General features: G+C 51.7%; 1 long non-coding RNA gene across 1 annotated transcript; it reads right to left on the bottom strand.

Annotated features, from left to right (window-relative positions):
- Window positions 1–312: 312 nt before the first annotated feature.
- LOC141579311 (uncharacterized) lies at window positions 313–12,375 on the bottom strand. Its single transcript, XR_012510462.1, has 6 exons — window positions 12,240–12,375; window positions 7,193–7,274; window positions 3,813–3,899; window positions 3,315–3,465; window positions 2,134–2,257; window positions 313–410 (listed from the first exon to the last, which is right to left on the bottom strand). It is a non-coding gene; the product is annotated as an uncharacterized LOC141579311 (long non-coding RNA).
- Window positions 12,376–13,177: the final 802 nt, after the last annotated feature.

The following is a 13,177-nucleotide window of genomic DNA, read 5'->3' as shown; positions in this document are numbered from 1 at the left end:
CACGCTTCATGTTTTACACAGGGCTTCGGAGAAGTGAAATGGATCCAGCCAAGTAAGACCGGCCTGCTGTACGCCCACCTCAGTCCTGGGCTTTGAGTCAGACCGACTGGCTCCCACCCTCACGGCCCAGTTTTGGTACCTGAATGGTCCCTTTGAGGCATCCCATCAGTTCTCATGAAGAAGTCTGGCTGCTTCCACCCCATGGCCCTCCCTCCTGTGCTGGCCTCAGGAAGTTTCCTTATTTGGGGAAGAAGGCAGCCCACCCCTACCCCACCCCTCACCATGCTCTCACCCAGGCTGCTTCTCTCTCTGCCCATCAGAGTCTGGAAAGCCATCCCTCTTCAGTTATGTCCCTTCTGAGATGGACTTGCTTCCACTCAATTCTAGGCAAGGATGCACCATGGAATGCACTGGGTAAGAGAACCAAAATAAATACTTTCTTCTGTGAGGTTTTCTGTTTATCTACTGGGATGGGCTGTGTGTAGTTTGCTACAGCTATTGGTGTGAGAGGCTAAAACAGCCTGTGTGTCCTTGTTTTCATCTCCCCGCTGTCTTTGGGTTTTCCCTTGACACTCCTGAGACATTTACTTCTTTTAGTTTTATTCCTGTTATTACACAGGGGCCCTACTGACATGGAGGTAAGGTGTTGGGGGAGCAGGACAGAGCAGGGCATCTGTAGTCCTGTGATTAGTTCTCACTGAGCCTATGCCCTGAGCTGTGACCTCCACAAGTGTGTCTCTTTCCCCCCACCCCAATTTGGGTGAGACAGAAGGGATTTCCCTTCTCCCAGGTTGGTTAGGCTCTGGTAAAATAATTTCTCATTAAAAAAACAAACAAACAACAAACAACTTCCCCAAATGAAACAGAATGTTTTGGGTATATTTCAATAGAGTTATTTTCTCCTTTCCAGGCAGGAAGCATGAGGAGTTATCCTCTGAGGCCTTCATTCTGAGAACAGGACACGGTCCTGGAGGTAAAATTCATGAAAAAGAGCAGGGGGCCCCTCTGACTGGCCCCCTGGAGTTGTCACACTCGGACTTCCCCACGCTGAGACTTCCACTGGCCTCAGGGACCTGTTAAATCTGCCTGCCCTGGGGGTTGTTACAAAAGCGGGTTCTGCCCTGGGAGCTGTGACTCGCCAAGCTTGCCTGGCTGCCTCTCTGTTTTGGGAGCAGATTTTCCCCTCATTTTTCTGGGATCTAAGAATTACAGTGGGATTGCAGCTCCCTCAGCTCTGGTGTTGTTTTCAGGACAGAAGGAGCAATTTCTGAGCTCCACACGAGCTGGAACAAAGGCTGGAATCCTCCCCTCCTCTGCCTCCGTGCAATAAGTGGCTGTGGTTCTAGCCGAGTTTCTGAAGATGTGGATTTAAACACACACATCCCAGCCCCTACAGGAGCACACAGTCCCATAAATCCCCCCAGTTTCCACTGGTAACTACTGAGCTGATGGGGACACGGGTTTCGGGTCCACAGAGGCCTGACTGCACTACTTGCTCCGTGGCCTATTAACGTGGTTGCTCTGGGTCTTGTCTGAAGTGGCTTGCTTACCGCACCTGGTACATGGGAAACACAAAATAAGTTCTAGAAACTTCACTTTTTCTCCCTCCAGGGCCTTCAAACATAGAAAGTATTAAGTGAACTCAGACGGCCTAGTCACCGCAATGAGGTCCGTCCAGCCTGGCTCTCCTGAGTGATGGGCACTGACTTGCACCTTAACTCGGAACAGTAGGGGAACCGCCTTCTTCTAACTGGGCCTCTCCCCACACCGGGCACGCCCTCAGCTGAGACGGTGTCAACTCCCCCATTGAGGTGTGTGCTGGTGGCTTCAGTGTGACCTGGCCCTGCCGGGATATGAACCTGCAGTGAGTGAGGTGGAGGGTCGGGTGGAGAGGGGTCCCTTCTGGGGTGGCAGGGGGCCCGGTAGCACCCAGCCCGGCCTGGTGCCTGGGGCTCCCTAACACCTCCTACAGCTCCTGGGTTGGCTCCGGTCCTGGCCAATCCATACACCCTCCCAGCATCTTCTCATTAAGTCCCTTTTTGCTTTTATCAGCGAGAGGTGGCTTCTGTTGCTTGTTCAGTGAAACAGTACATAGGGAAACCAGACTATTTCTAACATCAGTAAAATACCAACCTCAGTTATCTCGCCGGGCAGACCGTGCAGCACAAAGGCCTGCAGAGGGCTGTGCGAACGGCTTACGTGAAGGGTCCTCATCATCTGTCTTCAGAGATGCAGAAGCTGGTGGTTCAGGTAAAACCTCAGGGAGGGATTGAGGAATCCAAAGCTGGTTGGTTTCAAAGGCTAACTGGTCAGACCAGACCCCTGAGCTGTGGTCAGAAGCCTAGCTCAACATCACGCAGACTCAGCACCCTAAGTGCCAGGTGGGGGCGGTGGTGTTCCCTTTGCAGGCTCTCATTGGGGATTCACTGTAGTCCCTTAAATGCAGCAGAGATTCCAGCCCCCTTAGCCCCCACCCTGCGTGTTCCATGACACAAATCCCGGGAGTGTTTAATTTTCATCTTTGTTTAGGAGGATGAAGGAGGGGCAAGAGGAGACATAAATTCATACTGACTGACACAAGGTCACAGCCAGTACCTCCTCCTTGGAGAGATATGTGCTCCCAAAATGGTGGCTGGGGGGCTGGGCGGAGACCCTCCACTGGTCCCAGAGGGACTCCCTCATCTGGCCACAACTGATGGGTTGGACAACATATCCAGAGGGAGACAGAGCATCTTTCCTGGGAATTTGGAACTGACACACAGAAATCAAGTTCACTCATCTGGGGATTGGCGAGGGTGAGGGGCGGTGGTTGGAAGTCAAATGAAACCAGAGCATGAGAGAAAGTTAGAAGTGAAAGAGAGAGAGACAGAGAGACTGAGCTTGTGAGAGCAAATAGTCAGAAAGAAGGAAAACAATCAGGGGACAGAGGAATTCCAGCTCTTGACTGTCTAGTTTGTCCTAGCCCATCAACGACCCCGCGGGATGGTTAATAAAATTCCAGTTTTGCAGATACGGATAAAGGCTGAAAGAGGTGGGGGCTGGGTTTGGGTGCACAGTTAATTCAAGTGCCGCTGGACCCCTCATTTCCCATTGCCTGAAGGCACTGTAATCCTCACTGGGAACCCTGCGGTCCCCTGACAGCCCAGCACCCTGATCAAATGGCCCCTGCGGGAGTGGGAACCCCTCTGAGGGTGAAGAGTTCCCTGAACCGAGATGCCATGCATCAGCAGGCTCCTGCACACCCCAGGTTAACATCTCCACAGCTGTGCAGTCTCCCGACCCACTTCCCTCCCTGCCAGGCACCCCTTCCTTACCACCGAGTGTACTGCAGGAATTCAGACACAGGGATGCCCAAAGCAACACGAGCCCACCGGCTATACAAACAGCAGACTCCCAGCCCCACCTGGGTTCCGAGGGGACAGTAGGCGTCCTCAGCTTCCATGTGTCTAAGACAATCTTCTTCAGCTGGTGGTTATAGAGAAAAATAAAAGGTCCAAAACATAGTTCAGTGAGGAATTCCTCCAAGGACCTGACTCCAGAGACTACAACCAGGGGTCCCTACCCCCCGGACTTGGGGTGAAGGTGGATTATTGATCAGCACAACCTCCGGTGGCCCAGCTCCTCAACTTGGCTGCCCAGAGTGGGCTGGGGGAATGGGTAAAGCCAGGGCACTCAGGAAGAGCACAGAAGACCTGATCTCCCCTCTCCGCACTTGTAAACCCTTCCTCAAATCTCAAGGCATCTGACAGAGAGCAGCCACCACAATAAGGAGATGCTCCCATCTCTTCACTCACTCCATTCTGTTCACTTACGTGCTGAGCATCCACTGGGTCCCAGGACATGACACATAGGATGGCCGATGGGACAGGCTTGGTCCTTCACCCTGGACCCTGTTCAATCTGATGGAAGAATGATCACTCATAAAGAGTTTCTCAAAATTATACAGAGAGCAAAGACAAACTGCAGAGTGAACCAAATTTAAAAATATATATGAAGATCCCCCAGTCTCCCCGCCTAAGGTTAACAGCATAAAGCAAAAAGATCTTGCCTTTGATCACCAAGGAAGTTGTCACCCCCTCTCAGGTGGAAAGGACAGTTATTCTTTGAGCAGGACACAGAAGTGCTTCATCGGATTGGACCAGGGCATCTACAGTCATTCAGCAAATGTGTATAAGCTCCTACTACGTACGGGAATCTCCTAACTAGACCAATTCACAAGGTTCTCGGGCTTTATCAGTCAACAAAATAGACATGACTCCCCATCACTGGGGGCTCAGAGTTTTAGTAGAGGAAACAGGCAGCATGTTGGGGGTAGTAAGAGCTTGGAAAAATTAAAAAAAAAAAAAAGAGTGATATGAGCAAACTCCGGTGATGGCGGTGGGGTGGGAGGCAGGCAGGAGGGAATAAGGCAATCCTGGCAGATCTCACGGAGTAATGAACTTGAAGCAGAATAGATCCGGAGGAAGAAGGAAGAACCGGAGCCAGAGGCCCCCTGAGTGAGGGGGAGAGTGTGGGCAGAGAGGCAGAGCACGCCGGGTCCTGAGGCCTTTGTGACGACTTTGGCTCCTAATGAAATGATGACCCGTTTAGTGAGTTTTGAGGGGAGGGGTGATATAGTCCAACTTAAGCTTTTGTGTTTGTGTTTTTTTGTGGGAGGTAATTTATTTATTTTAATGAAGGTGCTGGGGATTGAACCCAGGATCTCTTTTTTTTTTTAACATTTTTTATTGATTTATAATCATTTTTGAACCCAGGATCTCTTGCATGCTAAGCATGCGCCCTACCACTGAACTAAACCCACCCCATCAATGTATGCTTTTGCAGGCTCCCTATGACTCTGTGTGGATGAGAGATTGTAGGAAAGCAAAGATGGAAACAGGAGGCTATTGGTGTCCAGGAAGGGCTGAAGGTGGCTCTTAGGAGGGCGGGGAGCAGGGAGCAGGTGGTTAAGAAGACAGAATACCCAGAATTTTCTAACAAGCTGGATTTGCTGTCTGTGTGTGTAAGAGAAAGACAGAAAGAACATTGTTAAAACATCTGGACCTGGACAATGGGAGGGATGTCCTCTCCATCCACAAGGGATGGGACAAGGTGGGGCTGAGCAGGTGGAAAAGGGCTGGTATCAGCTCAGTTCTTCAATGTCATGGTTAAGGTGTGTATTACATATTGCCACAGAAATGCCTAATAGGTAGAGGAGTCTGTTTTCTTTTTCTTTTTAACATTTAAAAAATATAATTTAAATGTATTAATTGTATTATGTGAATGATTTGGGAAGTTTGTTTCATGCCAAGGTATATGTTATATATAGCCAAATGGAAAATATATCAGAAAGGGGAGAAATGAGGGCTTTCACATAAACTGACTGTCCATAACGTAGGTAAAATTTCAATAAAACCAGTGTTCAGTGCAAAAACCTCATCTTGGTGTTACATAAAAATAAATGAAAAAGGACTATGTTAATATATCATTATTTCATGTTACATAATAGCCCCAAACAAACACACTGATTAACTATGAGGCTTGTAGAAATGCTATTCGCTTTTTTCACATAAATACAGAAATGCAGAAAGGTTCTAAGGTAGAATAAGCATCTTAGTGGAAATAATACAGATTTGAGCATTTTACATGATATATATATTTACTGATACAAAATTTGGAAAAGTAATTACATAGTAGAACATATGTATGAATGTGAAAGCAAGATTAATGAAAGAAAAAGAATGTGAGTCTCAGGGATAAAGGTCCAGATGGAAAGGGCAAATCAGGGAGTTTTGGAGAAATCGAGAAATTGATGGCATGCCAATTTCCAAGGCTGGGTTGCTTCCACCAAAGGAATAGCAGAGAGAGAGATGAGAGGCCCAGGAGCCAACCCTGGGGCACACCTACAGTGTATGTTTGGGAAAAAGAGGAGACATTGGCAAAGGACCAGCCAGTAGACCAAAAGCAGAAAACAGACAGAGCGATGGGCTGGAGTTTAAGTTAAGCAGGAACACGGGGGAGGAGGGATGGAAGAGCTGGGTCAAATGCTGCCGAGGGTCTACGCATGATGAGGACTGAAAATTGACCGCTATATTTAGCAACGTGTGGTCACTGATGGCCTTGACAGGGCAGTTTCCATAGAGCGAGGGATCAGGGGAAGAGCCAGAGTGGGTGTAAAAGGGGATGGCTCAAGAGAAGATGCAGACAGTGAGTTTAAACAACTCCTTAAAGATTTGCTGCAAAGACACAGGGTGGCAATTGGTGGGGGTGAATTAGGGTCAAGGAGTGCTGTTTGTTTCTTTTAAGAAGATGGACGTTTATATACTGATGGGAGCCAACTAGCAGAACAAAATAGATGAGGTAGTGAAAGAGAGGATGGTTTTGGGAGTGACAACCCAGAGAAGATGGGAGGGATGGGGCCCTGGGGACTTTTCGAGGAATTGGCTTTCGATGTCACCTGTAATAAGAGGTGGGGCACCGAGAGTGAGGTCACAGACAACACTAGGTGAGCGGATGTGCTGGGAGTTGCTTGTGAAACTTCTCTTCTGTTGGCTTGTTTGCTTGTTCAAAGTAGAAAAGTAACCTTACCAGCTGAGGGATGAGGAGGAAGAAAGAGTTACTGGAGCCATGAGAAGAAGATAAGAAAGAGCCTTCCAGGGAGAATGGGACAGTGAAAAGAGCAGGGGGAGATGGGGGAGTGCGCTCCCAGAAAGTTACATTTTCTCTTTGACGTCCCCAAATGTGTGATGTGTGATTACCCTTCCTGCTGTCTACGAAATAAAAATTAAGTATGGTTCAGAGGAAATGCCATTTCATTCTAAGAGGCTACCTGTTTCTCAGGAATGGCCATCTTAAACTGCAAATATTACAAAAAATGTTGAAAAGATGAACCTGTGTACCTAAAATCCCCTATTTTCTATTAATCTGTTTACTATTTAATTCCCCTATCAATAACTCATAACCAATAATGCCATGATGGAGGTACACTGATGCTTAAAAGGAAATGAGATCTGTATCCTTTTCCTAAATTCCATGGCTTCCTTAATATACAGTTCCCCTTGGAATTTAGGAATGTCTGGTATAAGAAGTGAGAAACAGTTTGAGAAAATCCCGGCTCAGAATTACACAGCACAACCGCATCTCAGAAGTATATACAGCCGTAAAGAATTTTAGAAGCAAAACTCCGTAACTACTCTTAAAGACTTTTGCAAACCTGGGCCTGCCCAGATGTTTCCAAACTGGAAAGGGACTCCAATCACTTGCCTGGTACCGGACCAGAGGCTGGCCAGCCTTTTCTGTAAAAGCGAGAGAGTAAATATTTTCAGTTTTGCAGATCATTTTGTTGTAACCATGCAGGTCTGCAATAAGAAAGCTAAGAGCACTGGGAGACAGGAAACAAATGGGCATGCCCACACCCTCCCTTCCACTCAGGGCAGCTTCTCTGTGGTGGGCAGTTTTGCCACAATAACTTGTTTCTTTGTTTCCATTGGTTTCTTTTTTTCCACCTTACTGCTCAAGCTCAGAAATTCAGGTGGTCCTGGTCCTTCAGCATCCATGCAGAGAGAAGGCTGAGTGGGGTTGGGAACCCCACCTGATGGAGAAGAGAGATTGCTGGGAGGGACACTACGGTGGCCACCATGACACGAGACAATCACACCTTCTGGGGTGAAAGGGAATGAAGACAAGGGAGGGACAGAGCAGTGGGACCCCTAGGTCGCCTGCCAGGCTTTCTCTCCCTCCACAGCCACCCTGGGTGCCTGGGGGGTGTTGGGATTCAGCTACGGTGATTAGGCTGAAGGGACTCAATATAAAGGACCATCCAGCTCCTCACTAGGTTCCAAACGCAGCCCCTCAAAGTCCACCCTCTGAGTTTCTGGAACTCAGCTGGAAGAATAAATGAGCAGGCCAGATCCGGAGCCCAAGCCAAACACGACGGTGGTCACGTGGGGTTGTAACCCCATGCTCAGTGGTAGGGGACGCCTTGCAAATCTGCAGAAATCCCTGTTCCACCTCATTCCTGGGGGAAACCCCAGATCTCCTTCTGCTCTGTCTGTTCTTCTCTTGATGCTATTGTCCTGGATGGATGCAGAGTCTTTGAACCTGGCCCTCCAAACGTACATAAGCAGCCTGTTCGATAAAACAAATTATGCACTTTTTCACATTTGCCAGTTTTTTGATTCCAGAAATTTTGCGGGACTCATTCTCACAGTCTCCTGTGCCCCCACCACTTGGTGGCCCTCTGCTCATGGAAACACCATTTCCCACAACTGCACCCTGCCTCCCAGCTGGTCAGAGGGGAAAGTCCCACAAAGACACAGGTGATTGTGAGGATCCTGTCCCCCAGCAGAAAGCCTACTCCTGGAGCCACGGACAGGGATCTGGCCTCCTGAGCCGCTCAGCTCTAATTCAAAGCCTAAACTGGGGGCCCCGAACATTGCTGACTGACTTTCTGAGTCACCTGGACTGGAGGGGCCTGATTTATCTTTCCAGGAATGGATGTAGTGCAGCTTCCATTTTCAGGGCTGATATTGACGATGGATCTAGTTCCCCCCACTGCACCGCAGGAAGGAGAGGCCCTTCCATCCCACAGCTTGGAAACCCAGCCCAGGTAAGTTCTGAAGCAGTGTATTGCTGCCAGGTCCAGTATCCATGCAGAGTGGCCTCTGTCCCTGAATGAGCCCCTTACCTGGGCCTTTTCTGCCCCGACACAACCACAACCCAGTCTGTGCCAGAGATCTGGGGCTCTGTGTGTCCAGGGCACACAGTTGGGACCTGAGCCAGGTGTCCCCTGGGCCTCAAGGGGGAGAGGTCTGCCTCTGCATCAGGGGAAGGTGATCCCTCATGGCTGGCAGGACGCTCTCAATATGGACCTCCAGGCGCCCAGGGAGCAGTTTCCCTGCAGGTGTTAGAAGCCATCATCAGGAGGGCAGGCCCCTCTTTGTGCAGACCATCCCGCAGTGCTGGGCCCACGTGCTGACCACAGAAACCTACATGTCCCCAGGTTACCCCAGGCAACCTCACAAATTCGTCACTTGGTGACCTGGGTACCACGGGATCATTGGCCATCCCATGAGGGTGGTCCTTGCAGGCATGGACTCCAGGTGCTCCCGTTAAGAAATCCCCCTGGGTTTCTGTGGTCACAGAGCCCACACCAGAATATTCTAGTCCTGCAGTGACCACCACAGCAGTCACCTCCCCTGTGCATGTCCAGGAAAAAATGACAGCAATTTATTGCCAGGAATCGTGATGAACAAGGGGGTGGGATTCCATACTAGTTTTAGGATCCTGGTAACTCACTCTGCACCCCAAAAAGCATCCATGAGAAATGTGTTTATTGGGATATCTGTGCCCCTAGAAGAGCTGTTCCTTCGGGCTCCTGGGACCCTCCAGCCCCTCTCAAGATTCTCAGAGCTTGGGTCTAAATTTCTATCTCCCTCCTTTGGTGTACAGCCACCTGTGTCTCGTGATCACAGGTCACTTTATTGCATGACTTGGCATGTTCTTAGTTCTCGTCCTCCACCCCTGCACTAGACTCCCACGATGTTCCCACTGACCCTTGGCTCCCTGGGTGGGTCAGGGGGCCCTAAGTCTGCACCCTTCACTCTCCTCCTCTACCCCCAACTCTGAGGCCACCCCTAGATGGACTGGAAGGTGTTTGTAAATGAGTCTTACACAAGGACATGACTGGACAAAGCAGGGCTCCACCCCCGGAAAGCACACCTGCTCCCTTCTCTGATGAGGACCCCACAGCCCCACATTGCCTCCAGGGGTCTACTCAGCACACAGTCCCCCAGTTCTGGGCAAGGCGTCTCCCTGGAATCCTTGCTTCCAGGCAGAGTCTCTCTGTCCTTCTGAGTTTAGAGTTGTTCCCATGTTCCTGAGCACCAAGGTGCCCAGCACAGACCCTTCACTGACCTGGAGAGACAAGGAAGATATGTGGCCACAGGTATCACAGGACACACCTGCTGGGACCCCAGGCCAAAGGGCCATCCTTCTGCCTTCTCAGGTGTGGATCCCGTGGTACCTTTTTGCAGGGGGCCCAAATGGGGAGTGGGGCCCAAAGCAGTTCATGGGGCTCTCTGGGCAGGGAAGACTTGGGCCAGGCAGCCTTGCCTGGTTTCCCTCCTGGGGCACTCTGAAAACTCCTGCTCCTCTGGCTGTGGCTGGAGGCCCCCCAAACTTCAGGGCGGGGCCCTTTCTCTCAGCCTCCACTGCCTCCAAGGCCACGCTGGAGCTGGCATGGGGAAAGAGCTTTCTTGCCCTCTTGTGGCCAAGCTGCCAGAGGTGGATGCTGCGGGGAACTGGAAAGAGTTAGCAGTTGCTCAGATGTGAGTGGTTAGGCAATTTGACACCCTGTCAACTAGCCTTAAACATTGGAAAGAGGGCTTTCCCGGGAAAGCTGGAAGTTACTTTCAGTAATTTGTTTAAAGATTTCTTTTTTTTTTCCCTTAAAGACTCATAAAACCTCTCCCAGGTCATTCCTGGTATGGACCATTATCCAGGGATCAATCGGGAAATGCAGGAGGAGAGGGGTGGGGGTTGGGGAGAGGGTAGGTGAGATCAGAGCCCACAGAGAGGAGATGCCCCTCCCAGGAGCCACAAACTGGGCAGTGGCTGCTGGCATCCAGCTCTCCTGTTCTCAGGCCCATTTCATCTGTGGGGTGTTTCCAAAAGAAACAATGGTGGAAGGGCCATGGAGGACCCCTAGACCTCCCAGAATAGACAGGGGGAGCAGAGTCACCATGCTGGCCCAGAGCTTGGAGACAGACCTGCAGTGGAGACCACAGGTCTTCTGAGAAGCCAGTTTCGAAATAAAGGCAGTATGCGCTGGAATACCCATTTCGAGCAATTGCTTCACCATAGACATGTAATTTACATAGTTCTTCTCACCACGAAACTGTGTTCCCAACACGCTACATGAATGACGGCTTCAACACACATTCATTTCTGAGATGTGAACAAGTGTAGAGCCGCTCATTCGTCCAGCATAATGGGCATGGTTACACCTAGGAAAGCTTACCAAGATTTCTCAGCAACAGCCAATTTCGAAATAAAGGCAGTGTGCGCAGGAAAAGCCGGTTGGAGTGAGGGCTTCCCCATACACATGTAAGTTATATAGTTCCCCTCACCATGAAACGCTGTTCCCAACATGCTACATGCATGAAGGTTTTGACACACATTCAGTTCTAAGAAGTTAGCATGTGGAGAGCCGCTCTTTCATTCAGCATAAAAGGCCTGGTTACACCCAGGAAGATTTACTCAGATGTCTCAGCTGGTTCCTTCACCCAGATTCAAAATAAAGGCCGTTTTTGCTGGGAAAGCCTGTTGGAGCGTGTTCAGAGCTGTTTCGGGCTCTGTCCCAGCTGGAGGGTGCAAACCCCAACCTCCAGAATGAGGGACAAGGACCCCACCGGCCAGGTGGTGTTGCCTTTGCTGGGGAACAGTGATCTTTGGGTTAGATATTTTGCAGCTCTCTCTAAAACCTGTTTTGACTTAAGTTTGCATCCTAGTCACCAGTTTCAGGGCAACAGAAAAAGCATATCCTACATCCCTTTGCACTGAAATCTTCCCAAAAGAGCAAATATTTGCCCATGAAAATACCAGCTGCTCTTCTAAGGCCCCCTAAGTACCCAGCAGTGTGGCCGGTGCACTCTTGATCAGGAACAGGATGAGAGGGACCAGCGGTCTTCCAGCAGGGTTGGCCTGGTGTGGCAGCTGCGCTGTGGGTCCGTGGTGGGAGGGCCATTCAGGGAATCCTGTTTGAGGGGCCTCTGTGCACGCCTGCATTATGCTCTGAGGTTTCATACAAAGCTCCAGGCATCCTAACTGGTCAGATACAGCCCCCACCCTCGGGCTGGAACCACCAGGACCTCAGTACCTGTAACAGGGACGGTGCCCGGTGTGGGGAGAGGTCATGGGACACTCTGGGGGCAGGGGTAGTGGTGCTGGGGAAGGCAGGGGGTGCAGTGAATGGTGGAGGGAGCAGGGTCCCTTGCTTGGGGGTGAGAGTTCTTGGGGAGACCACAGAGCATGGCACACACAATCCCCACCCCATACCCCAAATTCCTAGCCCCGCCAACACAGGGGCTTCTCTGAACACTCTCACCGTGGCTAGCCTGTAAGACCGCACCTAACCCGGCATCTGGCACCCCTGCACTATCTCCCCTCTTAGGACAGATCCCGTCTCCTTGGAAACTGCCCAGCAGCGTGAATTCAAGGCCGGCAGCGGGCCTGGAGGATCTGCACTTCAGGTGCCCTACCTGGCCAGCCGTTTGTGCCTTGGCTCAGTCCTCTATCTTGCCCAACGGCAGCCTGGGTCCACGTCCGGTGCAAGGGGAGGCCGCGGAGCCCAGGCTGAGCCACACACATGGACAGGTGAGGGTGCCCCCGCCCCGCTGCCCCACCGCCCCACAGCCCCGCCCACTGGTGGCAGCACCGCCCCAGCATCCGGCCAGCGCCAGCTGCAGGTGAGGAAGCCTGCTCGGCACCGCCCGCCCCGGCCCCGCCCAGCTGCCCCATAAGCCTCCCCCCAGCCCCCGTCCTGGCCGAGCCCTGGCTCCCATTGGCTCCGCAATTTCTGCCCTCTCACGTCTAGCCTCGGGAGGACACAGACGCAAGCGCTAGAGGAGGGCCCCCCGGCGTTGCCATGGCTACATGCGCCGCGCTCTGCGCGGGCCGGTGTGAGCTTCTGGGGCGGGCAGCGGGCTCCGGAAGTGTGCAGCTACCCGGGACCATGGAGGTGCTTGCTGCTGGGGCTGGCGGCTTGCTCGCCTGGGCGACTAGTTCTTGCCTGGTCAGTCGGCGGCCGACATCCTGTCTGGGGCGGCGTCCCACAGACGGTAAATGTACGGCCGCGCCGTTGGCGGGGCCAGTGGACATGGACCGGGGTGGGATCCTGGTTGGTGTGGCTGCCGGGGAGGCGCTGTGGTGCCAGGGAGCGGGTTGGGGCGGGGAGGACAGGGCTGGGGCACAGCCTCGGGCTTTCCTCCCCCTCGGGCACTGGGGCTGGGACCGCGAGTCCGGGTAGCCCTGCTTGGCCGCGGCCTCCCAGAACCCCCGGGAAGGGCAGGCGGAGGACCTGACTTTTATGAAGCGGGGCCTTATCCGGGTTTTGAAGAGCCCCAGAATCAGATGTTGGAATGGGGTGGTTTATCAGCCTTGTTTATCTGCAGGGAAATTTCAGTTCCATCCAGATGTT

Source organism: Camelus bactrianus, chromosome 2 (assembly GCF_048773025.1).
Source record: "Camelus bactrianus isolate YW-2024 breed Bactrian camel chromosome 2, ASM4877302v1, whole genome shotgun sequence".
Lineage (NCBI taxonomy): Eukaryota > Metazoa > Chordata > Mammalia > Artiodactyla > Camelidae > Camelus > Camelus bactrianus.
This window is presented reverse-complemented; position numbering and strand designations above follow the sequence as displayed.